A 12685-nucleotide genomic window follows, 5' to 3' on the forward strand; every position below is an offset into this window, starting at 1 on the left:
AAACTAAAAACTAGATAATATATTTATACAGAGAGGGGAAAAAAGTCCAAGGAGTCTGTGTCCTACGCAGCAGCTTGTAAACATTTACATCACGCTGGATGACAAAATGAATGCATTCATCTAAATTAACATCCTTCCATTTTTGTAGGCTCACTCACCCAGATAACTTTGACTTAAAACTCCGCACAGTTACAGCTAAATTGCATAAAGATGCATCAGCACAAAATCAAGGAAAACAGGAAATTTTCAACCATGTCCACTATATCATTCTCTACAAAATGTTCAACTTAACTCCAGATACCATATCTTATCCAAACTCTCTGCCAAACAAATCTCTGCCTCGGTACTTGTTAAAGCTGATTTATTACTGTCAAATACATTAATCTACATGTTAATCTGCCTCAGGTCACTTGAAGTTAGTGAAAAGGGACCTTTGTCAAGCCATATAAAATGTTGCTTTTGGTCCACATGGGAGTTTGAAATCAGAGCTTGGGAGAGATCCTCTATGACATAAATATTACAGCATGAAAACAGCAACGAACACAGAAGACTTTTCCTGTAATCCATTTCCATTTTCTCTGCTTCACTTCATGGCATGTTGTTAAAGCCTAAAAATTTCCCTAAATGAAGGCTGAGTTTATCTTAGGATCCTGTGTCGCTGGAGTTGTAAAGAACCAGCATGACAGCCTCAATCTGACATTCATTGCACTCCAGTGGAGGAGGGAAGGCTTGTAATTTATACAACCTACTTCATCCATACTGCAAGTAGTACACAAGACAGAAAATCTGGCTCCAACATTACACATACTACATTATGTACAGTAAGTGCTGGTAATACTTCTATACAAAGTCTTACATCAAACAGTTTAAAACCTCCCCAGTTGCATGGCTTCCTTATTCAACATTTCCAATAGAAAGCAGAACTGGTTTTCACTAGCAGACCACTTGCTTCCTAATATAATCAATTCTCTAGACGACTTACCAGATGATCCAAGATTTCAGTACAAACAAACCAAAAGCTCAAAGATGAATAAAGACTGCTGGGCAATCCCTGAAGAGAAGCAGTTTTAACATACACATCCTGCATGTTTGCTTAGCAACTGGATCCCCACAACCAGCACAATACATTGGTACTGGTCTATTACCTGTCACATCCCCTGAAGAAGCAGTCTCGGATGCAAGCAGCAGTAATGAGTATATTCCCCACCTTTCCTTTTTATGTTTGCCTAGTAATTAATTTTAAGTGCCAGTAATTCTCAATTGCTCCATCATTAGCATGACTAAATGTCATTCCATGACAGGAATTATGCAACTATGCTTTGGTCAACCCCAAATACCACCAGTGTTACCTGTGACTCTGACTGTTGTAACAAATAATACACTTATGAACTGCTCATTTATTACAAAGGCATTACTTCCATTACTATCCAATTCATGAGTCCCTTCGGCTTGACATGAGAAAGTGTTACCTCAAAACAGGATCTTCAAGAAGGAAGCACTGAGCTTTAAGGAAGTTTTAATGTCTACATGCGATAATCTCTGAAAAAGTAATGCGATTTCAGGTGGTAGTACAGGAACTACTGGGCACATCACACTTACTGCTAAAAGAACAGGAATGTGCAATTGTGCCTTTTCAAGGATGGCCTTAGCCTACAGAAAACACTCATGTGAGTCTTGCAGGCAGATAAACCCTCAGGCACTTGGATAATAATGAACTATTGAAGCAGAGCCAAGACATGAGTTTTCAGAGGAAAACAGTCATGGGTTCTGTGATCATGCTTTGTTTCTCACAATGCCTTTACTGTGATGTGTAACAAGGGGCTGTTTGATCCAGTTAACTGACACAGAAAAAGTCCACTGGAAAGGGCTTACACGAAGGAATGAAAAACTAATGTGCTTCTGAGAGCATCTTGTACCACCTTTCCAACAGCATTTTAAGACTCTGCTGCTCCCAACCCAACACGCGCCCCGGTTACCCACAGTCCTGCAGAGCCGTGCTGCTACATCAACCCTGACCTTATCTGAGTATTTGAGACTGTGGAGTAACATCTCCAACAGTCCTGTGCATCATCTCCCTTTCCCCACACTGACCCGTATCCTGGAGTCCTTCCAAATCACTTGTCACAACTGGCATTTTCAACAGCATCACGCGCTGCTCGGACATTTGCGACACAAACATTTATGCCACGGCTCTGAAACTTGGTCAGCTTCTCTTGCTGTCCATCAAGGACAAGCTTAACTTGAGATTGACTGCCTTCAAGGCAGAGGATGTATTCTGATACATCCTACCCTTAAACTCTAGAGCAGAGGTTCAAGGCCAAAGTAGAAGAGTTTTACAGACAAAGTAACTAAAACCAATAGACACCTCCTCAGTTATTTTAGCAACAAGTCACTTCTTACTGAATCAAAGATTTCTTTTGTAACCCAGAAAGTTTTAACATTTTATTACTGACCTTCTTTCTTACAGCCCTGGTTGATACAAGAACGCCAGAACAAACACCTATGAAAAATCCTAATAGAGAGAAAGGAGACTTTAGCAAATTATACTGTTTCTGGGGGATGATCTAAAAAGAGAACAAATAACTGGTATATATTTAAAAAATATAGTATTTATATTTAAATTTAGTATTCCTCTTCTATACCAAAAATGTATTTGAAAATTGCCCCTTGAGAAATACCTTACAAATCAAGCCTAAGCTACCTAGCAACTTCCTTCCCTGCATTAGTGAAGCTCGTAAAAAGGAAAGGATTTTTATAAGATACCTATTATTGAACTATTTATGTAATACTGTGGATTTCACATGGTTGCCAGTTATTGAAATGTCACAGAGCAGGAAGTCAAAGAGCAGTTGCACTTAAGTATGGACATTAAGATAACCATGACAGAGGCCTTTTTCAGCATCCTCCTTCTAGCTTGGAATATGTAAAGGTCAGAAAACCACTAAGTAAAGCTTTTGTTGACTTTGTTATGCTTTTCTCAACTCTCAGAACACTCATCTCAGAAAATAATCCATTCTGTTCCCCACTGAAGGTACAGCAGGCAGAAAGCCAATAATAGTTGGCGCTTTGTCACATATCTACTTTAATAAAAATTATGAGTAGGCTCTTACTTTTATTTCTACAGCCATGTTCCATTAAAACAAAAAACTATTTTCCTAAAAGATTAATACTGAGAACAGCAGAACATTGCTGTGACCAGCCTTACAGTGCCATATGCCATTCTAGGGAATACACAGACACACAAATAATTCTTAAACTAACACAATTTGCAAAGCACATTGTTCTTCATGAGCAAATTGGCTGTATCATCTCCTAATGTCTGAAAGCACCAGATTCCACCACCACTAACTTACCTCCACAGCTTTTGTATTTGTCTTAGTAATACATGCCCACAAAATCCACCAGCCATGGAGACCAACACACAAATTAAAGCATTAGGAAAGAAAACAGAAAAGGTAAATCCTACCGTTTACACCAGGGAATAGCAACTGCTCAGTCTCAGGAGCAGCCCACCAGGAAATGCAGTGCAGAGTCCTTCATGACAAAAGCATACCTAAGCTGTCAGCTGAGAGATGCTGAAACGCATGTGACTCTTCACCCCAAGTCCTACTAGCCAGCCACTTCCTTGTTCCAAGTGCTAAAATCCCTTTCCCTGCAGCTAAAAGCCTGCCAGGACTCTCAGGACTGAGATACAGTCAGTCTCAGCTATACTTGTCTTTGCACTGCATGGCTTTTTCAAACTGCTCCCACTGCTGTCCAGGAGACATGGATATGTTTCCAATACAAGCAAGAGTTAAAGATTAACTTCTGGAGTTTTACCACCAGCTAAAGGAATTTTACCATTCAGATTTAATCTAAGAAGCCAGAGTTGGCATTTGCTCTCAAAAGACAGCTTTTACTGCTTCTATTCAACTATCTCATTTCCATCACAAGTTCTGCATTTTACAAAAAACAGAAACAATGTACAGACATACCTGATCTTGAAGTTCTTATCATGGTTACACCTCCCAAAATCTAGTATCACCTACCAAGTAGTTTGCACAAGAAACCAAAGGAGCACAAATAAGTGCCTTTAATGAATTACATGAAGAAAGTATTTCATATAGCAGGAAGGCCCATGGCTTGTTCCCTCCAGGAACACCCTGTTATTCAAATATCTATGAACACCCAATTTACTAATACACACTTATGACAACATTTTGAGAAAAATCAAACTTGACAAGTAAAAAACATCCATCAGTAAGGAGCTAAAACAGGAACCTCGCCACAATGCTGTCATTAAAACAGAGAAAAGCCCACTAAAGGCTCCTACCAGCAAAATGACCCTATCTAGAAGTTGTAGGACTGCTTAACACACCCAGTGATCCAAGAAGTTCCACAGCACATAAATTGTCATCCTCTAGACCTAAACAGCGCAGCACAATTGACCTTGGCTTCAAACAAGGAATGGCAGTCTCTGCAATCCTCTAAGCAGATGGAACCAAACATGTTAGGGAAAAAGAGCATTTAATTTGGTTAAGAAGAGAAGGAGGAAAACTGGATGAACAGATAGGAGAAATGGCTTTGGTGTGGCTGTGATAAAGCAGCCTAGTGACACCTTATCTTTACATATATGCAGATGATCACAGACACCCTTAGAAAAACAACCATTCTCTCTGGCAGACAGCTAGACTCTTACAGGACCTATTCAAAGGCAGGCAACACTGTAACATTATGACATCTGTATCTGGTGTAAATTTGGTTTTCCCCATTAGGTGAGAAACACGAACGTTCAGCATTTTGAGATAAAATACTAGCAGAAGGAAGAGAATAAAACAGGGCAAAAAGAGGAAGTAGCCTTTCCCATAGCAGGTCTCAAGAGAAGTTTGCCATGCTCTTAGATGTGCTAGCAGAACACTGAAATACCCACTCTGGGTATTCAAATACGACTTTCAGCCCATTGTGCAAGAAAATTGTCTACTCTCTTGCCTACTGCTGTCTAAAGGTACCTCAGAGCCAATGATTATAGCTCTGCCTGTTCCAACACTTTCCTCCTGTAAATAGTGCCTGACTATTTTCTGTTCTCACAAGGGCTTAATTAGTCCTGTTCACAGAGTGCTACAGCAGCTGGCACATCCCAGCAGACTCCACTGCATTTTCACAGCTATTGAAATCCATCTGAACCATGCAGCACATTTTTCTACACTGACAGTTATGCGTCCTGTGAAATTTATATCCACCTATACGTCTGAAGGCACCTTTCTGCAGTCAATTTAACCACAAGACAGCCCTGAGATGTCCCTGTATCAGGGACAGAAAAAGAGACCCCCTCCTCCACCAACAGCACAGCAGAGACCTGCAACTCCAGAATACATGAGTGATCATGTTAAATCAGTAAGCAAAATGCTATTTAGACGTACGATATCTGCTTTTCATATTTCTAAGCACCTTAACTTCAAGTTCTTTGCTATTTCTCAAATCAAGTAGCAACTGCGTGGCACCTCCCTTCCTGAGAGAGGCTGCCCGCTTATCGCCACACCAGCTGCCACATCCCAGCGTGGTGAACAGCCTCTGGGAACAGAAAGTCTGTCACTCTGTCCTGAAAGGAAACCTTGAGGTCCATCCTCAAACTGGACCATGATTATATTTTTATGTCAAACCATTGAGACAAACTTTCCAGAAAACACATGTAATCACTGGGCAAGTTGAGTTTTACGGTTACGTGGTGGTAAAAGCCTGAATCTCTTACTGCACAACACAAAAGGCAGGGGGTTGTTCTCTTCAAAGCTCTGTAACAGGAACTATGTGAAAACAACTCACCTCCTGCTTCTTATCAGTTTACACACTGACCCGCAGCACCCTACTTCAAAAGTCCAATGTTCCAGTAGTAGGAACATATTCAAATAAACAAATGAAAGTTAAAAATGTTTTTGGAAATCAGTTTCCTGAAGAATCAGAACTAGTATCTTATTTGTTTCCATATTCTTAATTTTCGAAAACTGGTTTCTTTGTCATACTTGTCTTGAGAAACAGAGTGCTTTAAAAAGCAGAGGCAGACAGCCACCATGTTAAGCACAACCAGCTGAAATACAATGTCTTGTAAAAAGACAAGGCATTTAAAACAAGTTCTATCAGAAAACAATACAGTCTAAAATAACAGTCCTCCCCTTAAACACTGACCCAAGTACTTTTTCATAATCACCACCATTATCTTCTGTAACGTCTTTTCAAATCTACCAACACCGTCTGTCAGAAAATTCACTGAATGACTCAGACAGACACTTCCAAATCATAAATACTCAAAATTGCTATTTCCATTTCAGAACTACTTCTGTTCAAGGATTTGAATTGCTGATGGCATAATAATCCGACGACCTCCTGACGTTTCCTTATCAAGATTTTCCTCATGCACAAACAGCATCTCCACTGATGAAAGCTAGCCTTGTTGCTTTGCACAGTGTCTTGGACAATACGGTTATGCAATCCAAAACCTGTAAAACCTGCAAAATTTTTAGTGCCTAATATTGAGCATCTTTCGTACATGAATGCTCGGCACAGCTCCTTGAACATGCAACTGAAGACATAAAAGCAGAGATCCAAGCATTAAAATCACTGGCATTACATGCCCTGCCAATTCCCATTAATTTTCCTTCACCACAGATCTACAGAAACGCAAGCACAGGCTTTCCAAAGCCCAGTCTTTTAATCCTGTGTGTCCAGGAATCAGCTTTCCAGTCTGAATCTCACCCACATTGCCAAAAGCACTGGTCACTAGCCGCTTGGACAAACTCATAGCAGCGTCACCAGTTCAACAGCACTGATCCAACTCCATCAGGGCAAAGACTGGGGTAACAGGCTGATGGAAAGGCCCATGGGTCTGGCTCTCTTGTCTCTTTAAGACAATTTCAGCTCCTATACCCATCACATTCTCGATCTATACTTGAGAATATACATATAATATATAAGAATCTGTTGAAGAAATTTTCACCATGAAAGATTTTGCTTGAAGAAGCCAAAAATACACTCTTGTCCTTCACACCACATTACGTTTTCATATCTGATTTACACTCAGAAAGCATCATTTTGAAAACCTGGGCTGAGTTGGGATGCAGCTTTTAGCTCCTCCATCACTTATTCTGATTCAGTTTTCCACATTAGCAACTATCCTCCATGGCTTTCACAGCAAAGCTGCCAACAACCTTATTCACAACCATATTTAGTTGTCAGCTCAGACAAGGGAATCATTTCTGTATTTTATCAACTAATCTTACACTTCCAACACAACAATGACCTTCTTTTTAAGTTGCCTACTAACACAGACTTACAGTCTTCATATAGGTTTAAGTGTCACAGAACAGATGAAGTTTACACATTATTTATAAGTTATCCCTATTAATGCAAGAACCATAGCATGAAATCTTCTTAATTGCAACTGGCTTGCAACCCTACAGGAAAAGCAAAAAACAAACTCAAAACACAAACTTCCTCTCTCCTACAAACAAGACTAGGTCATAGCCAAAGACAACAAGGCCATGTTTTATGATTGTGCTGCACCCATAATTCCATGACACAACACCTACTTCTGTAGATCACAAACATATTTTTCTCTGTTACAGCAGCTACCACCAATTTGAAGTAGTCTCACTAAGGTTCTGCAGCAAACAAGCACCTCCACACTGAAATACTACAGAAACGCCTCTGAAAGCTGAGGATTTTTACAACAATACTGAGAGTGAAGTGCAGCACACAGCTCTTCACTGACTTCCAGAACAGATCTGTGAAGACCAGAGCCAGGATGGGGCCAGAAATTCAATACTCTGCAACACTGACTACAACAAGGGAGTGAAAACAAGAGTTTAAATTGCACTCTAAGATATCAGCTCTTGAAACCAGATTATGCCGAGAAGGGTTTGCCCACAGGGCCTGGCCAGTTTCGTGAAAGTCAATCCATTTTTAGAAATACACAACACAGTTGTGATACACAAGACAATTCAACTGCCTGAAGAACTTCAGTGCTGCATGAAGAACACAAAGTTTCTTTAAACAAGGGGTAAGATCTAAAAGCTTTTCTGCTGTGCGACAACTGCATGATGGTTTACATACACAGAGTGACAAAGCCCGTATGACAAAAAAAAGTTATAATTTAATATTAATGGTTTTCTCAAAACAAATGCCCACACACCTACCGAAGCCACAAAATCAACTGACTTGTAAGGCTACAACACACACAGAAACAAACTAACACTGCTTGAAAACCCCAGTAAAGAACAACAGCTGTCATCTCTTCTTTGTCTTCCAGGCGATTACCATATGTTTAAACGTCTTTGTTGTTCATCCCAAGCAAACAAGAGAGGAATACCTGATTCTCTCAGGGAAAAAAAAAATCAAACCAACTTTTAAAAAAGTTTCTTCAGATGCCATTGAGACTATCCAAATTGTGGTTACTCTAATATCAAATATTTATATTACGTTATCTGCTGCTGGTAATTCCAGTGTTTATAGATACATGCACTTAGAAACAGTCTGCGTGTAAAAAAAGGTTCCCATATTGTGCAAGCGGAGGAATTATTATTTATATTGCCTCTGTAAGAAGATTTCAGGCGCAGCAGCAGATTTCCCTGCCCTGACAAGCAACAAGTGCACGGAAGGCTATAAACAAGACCCACTTACGGTGCTCTTGACCCACTTAGAGCGCTCCACCGGCCTAAAGCCTCCTCCAGCAGCCGGCAATTCCCCGGCGCGCCGCCGTGCCCCAGAGCGAACTCGCTGACCGCAGGCTGCGCTCGCCGCCGCCCCGGACACCCGCCCGCAGGGCCTCAGCCCGGCCCGGCGCGGGCAGCGCCCGCCGCCCGCCTCCCCCGGCCCCCCGGCCCCGCCGGGGAGCGCCGCCAGCCCAGGCCGCGCCCCGCCGCCGCGGGGTCCCTCCCGCCGCCCCGACGAGCGGCCGCACGCCCGGGCGGGGAACCCCCGGCCCCGCGGGGGGCGGCCGGGCCGCGCAGCCCCCGCGGAGCGGAGCGGGGCCGCGGCTCCCCGGCGCTCGCTCACCTGGCAACGGCCGGCGGAGGTGCTGCCGCCGCCCCCGTCCCGCGGCCGCCGCTGCCGCCGCCGCCCGCCCGGCCCGGCCGCCGCCTCCTCCGGCCCTACGGCGTCACCATCGCACGAGGCCGCCGCCGCCAATGCGGGACGCGCCGCCGCGGCTGCGCGCCCGGGCCGGAAGGACGCGGAGCGGGCCCGGCCCGGCCCGGCCCGCGCGGGGAGGGAGGGAGGCGGCGCCGCGGCCGCGCAGCCGCGCCGAGAGTGGAGCGGGGGCCGGGGCCGGGGCCGGGATCCCGGGAATGGGTTCGTGGAGTCGGTGGGGAAAGGGCTCTGGGATCCTCGGGTTCAACCCGTGACCAGGCACCACCATGTTAGCTGGACATGGCAGGGCCATGTCCACTCTTTCCGAAACACCCCAGGGACGGTGACTCCACCGGCTCCCTGGGCAGCCCATTCCTGTGTCTAATCACCCTTTCTGTGAAGAACTTCTTCCTAATGTGCAAGCTAAGCCTTCAGCTGGCGCAATTTAAGACTGTGCTCTCGTTCCTGATACAAGCCAGGATGCCATTGGCCTGCTTGCCCACCTGGGCACACTGGCTCATGGTCAGCCAGCTGTTGGCCAACACTCCCAGGTCCTTTTCCAGCGGGCTTTCCAACCACTCTGTCCCCAGCCCGTAGCACTACATGGGATCGTTGTGGCCAAAGAACGGCAGGGGCTGGCAAAGAAGGGAGTTTCCAGCCCCCAGCGATGGCCTCCGGGCTGGAGGGCGGCTCCCCTTTTCCCGGCTTCCTGTGTGCCCTGAGCAGGCAGCAGTGTCACCCTGTCCTATCCGGATCGGTGTCACGGGAAATCCCACGGCACCCAGCTCTTCCATGACAGACAGGCCACCTGTGGGAACGGCCCAGAGCCACCCAGGCACAGCACAGCTCACTGCGGGGAAGGTGCCCAACAGAACACATGCCAGAAAGGACAAGAAGACTCATGATCAGCAGCTGTGAATCCCCAAATAACTGTAATAAAACCCCTATTATAATACAATGATCATGTCATGCTCATGCCCTCCATCCATCAGGCTTCTCCTGCAGGACTGAAGCTGTTACTATAATGTGTTGTTTCTTAGCTCTATTTAAATGACAGTTGAAATCTATTTTTTTTTTTGCATTAGAAGAGATGATTGGGAGGGGCCCTTATCCACGTCTGTAAGTATCAAAGCGGGGTGCCAAGACGATGGAGCCAGACTCCTCTCGGTGATGCCAAGCAATAGGACAAGAGGCAATGGGCAGACACTGATGCACAGGAAATTTCACCTGAATATGAGGAAGAACTTCTTTACTTTTCAAGTGACTGTGCACTGGGACAGAATGTCCAGAGAGGGTGTGGAATGTCCCTTTATGGAGACACTCCAGAACCATCTGGATGCAATCCTGTGCCATGTGCTCCGGGATGTTCCTGCTCTAGCAGGGACGTGGGTCCAGATGACCCACTGTGGTCCCTTCCAGCCTGACCCAGCATGTGATTCTGTGGTGTGGACATCCCCCGTGTCCAGGGCAGCTGGAGGAGGGGGAAGAGGCCCTGCTGGATGGAGTTCCGTGCTCGGGACTGACCTGTCTGCTCCGGGCATGGCACTGGGTGGGGAGGCCACAGCTGGTACAAGCCCAGAAGGATGACGAAAACCAGACAGTGTTCCCAGGGCTGATGTCGCAGGAGGCATCTGGGAAGCCTGGCTCAGGGGACAGGGCCCAAACGCCTGTGTCTGGTGTAGAGGCATGGAGGGGGAGCACCAAAGAGAACAAGAACTGGCCCTGTTAAGGAATGGGAAGTGTTGGCAGAGCAGCAGGAAAACCTATGTGACGTGGAGGTTTCGCCTCCCAAAATAGTGTCCTTGGGGAAAATGGTGGAAACCCTACACTTGCATGTTTTACCAGTCAAAACACGAAGGGAACACTACTCTGTTAGAGGACAATCTTAGCAATTGCCAGGGAGAAAAACTGGATGATTTGGAGAGCCTGTCTGTAATTTGTGTGGCTCTATGTACTTTAGTGCTTTGCTGAGCCATGCTCCAATCAACACACTTTTCCCCACACCCAGAAATTTTAGCTCAAACCTGTGAGTGTGAATGAGATAATTAATGGAAGCAAAATTATCCCTATAAATAAATATTTGAGTTATTTTGATCCCTAATGCCCACAAACAATAAATACATCCCGCCCTTTCCTTAAAACTCTGTTTATAAAAGTATGATTCCCTGTTGTCTGCTTTAAAGTACGTCCCATCTCACACATTCATTAAAGTTTTTGTTGTTGTGAAGGGAGCAAGGTAGTGACTGAACATTACAGTTGCACTCTTACATGTACTTATGGTTGCCCTCATCAATCAAAATGTGTTTTGACAGCCATTGGGGAGCAGCACGGGGAGCAGCAGCTGCAGTGGCTGCTCCAGCTCCACCCTGTGCCTGTCAGATGAAGTATTTCCTGCCCTGTCTTTCAGGATTTGTTCTGTAAAATGGCGCTAATGATTTTCAAATATTTTGAGTCTCATTGACGAAAAATATATGTAAAAACGGCATATCATTTTCATCTGTCATTTCCTGTCACCATAACTTAATGTGTATGCAGCCAATTAAGAGGGAAAATGAGGTAGGAATACTGATTCAATGAATATTAAATGAAAGGAATTTGGGTAGTTTATTCTGGTTCAGGAGCCTGGAAATCAAAAAGCAAAGCTGTGCTCCGCAATACAGCGAAACACATTTTCAAAAACAGTGTTATGTACAGCCTGGGCATTTACAGATGGTTCCTAGAAAATGTAGTAGTAATAAAATGTTCATTGCCATAATTCCCTCGGAATGTGTTTGTCCTATATACACAGCCCTGTGATTTGTGGAAGTTGGCAGGTCATTACACGTTAACTCTGTTGTTCCCAAGCAAGAGAAAACAAATTTGCCTGTGGCAAATGAAACTGAGACTGGCCAGAATCATCACAGTGAATTGCAGAGAGCTGCCACTCTAAAAGCTGGTCTAGATGTTTCCTCAGCCCAAGAAGATGCTGAGCACTTCTGCAGTTCCTTGAGGCTGTGCACAAGACAGGGTTACAATTTGCTCCAGCACTGGGTCTACCCCGCATCTTTTAGGTTTTTTCCCCTGAAAGGCAGCGTTGTCCTTGCATGGTAATGCCTCATCCTGCCCATCCCGCGTGATCTCAGTGCTCTGGGAGTCTTGTGAAGGGCTGACACAGCGATATGGCACTCTAGGAAGAGCCATAAGACAAATGATGATTCAGAATAAAACTGCCTTAGGGTAAGGAAGAGCCTGGACCTTTTTTTTTTTCAGGATGTGTGTTATTGCTGCAAGCCTTTAAACTGCTTCACCTCTGTTGGCAAACATACCTGAGCAGCTCCCTTCTGAATTCCCCAGGACAGCTGCCACATGTGACAGCGCCAACGGGGAAGGGGCCTGGGGAAGGTGCTGCAGTCTCCCTGCCTCCCAGCGAAGATCAGAGTCTTCCTCTCCTCCCAAATCACCAAGGGCCTGACCCTCACCACACTCCCAGGCATGCTGCTGAAGACTGGTGCCCGCTGCACCCACCCCAGTCCAAACAGCTGGAACTGTTGCTGGTACTGGGGTCTGGGGGGAACATCAGAGCCAGCTTGCACTGGGTGGGTAACATGGA

At 44.9% G+C, this 12685-nt stretch overlaps 1 protein-coding gene across 5 annotated transcripts in view; it reads right to left on the reverse strand.

Annotated features, from left to right (window-relative positions):
* The window catches only part of ADIPOR2 (adiponectin receptor 2), a 45018-nt gene extending 35899 nt beyond the window's left edge, over window positions 1–9119 (reverse strand). The window contains exon 1 of one of the 5 annotated variants that reach the window (XM_039570797.1): window positions 9025–9119. The gene's annotated coding sequence lies outside the window, so the exon portion shown is untranslated. Of the gene's footprint in view, window positions 1–1145; window positions 1168–2453; window positions 2479–3466; window positions 3554–8649; window positions 8729–9024 lie in introns of those variants that run through there. The other 4 variants (XM_010404114.2, XM_019288770.3, XM_019288771.2 and 1 more) reach the window with 4 other exon arrangements.
* Window positions 9120–12685: the final 3566 nt, after the last annotated feature.

Source organism: Corvus cornix, chromosome 1A (assembly GCF_000738735.6).
Source record: "Corvus cornix cornix isolate S_Up_H32 chromosome 1A, ASM73873v5, whole genome shotgun sequence".
In the NCBI taxonomy this organism is placed as follows: domain Eukaryota; kingdom Metazoa; phylum Chordata; class Aves; order Passeriformes; family Corvidae; genus Corvus; species Corvus cornix.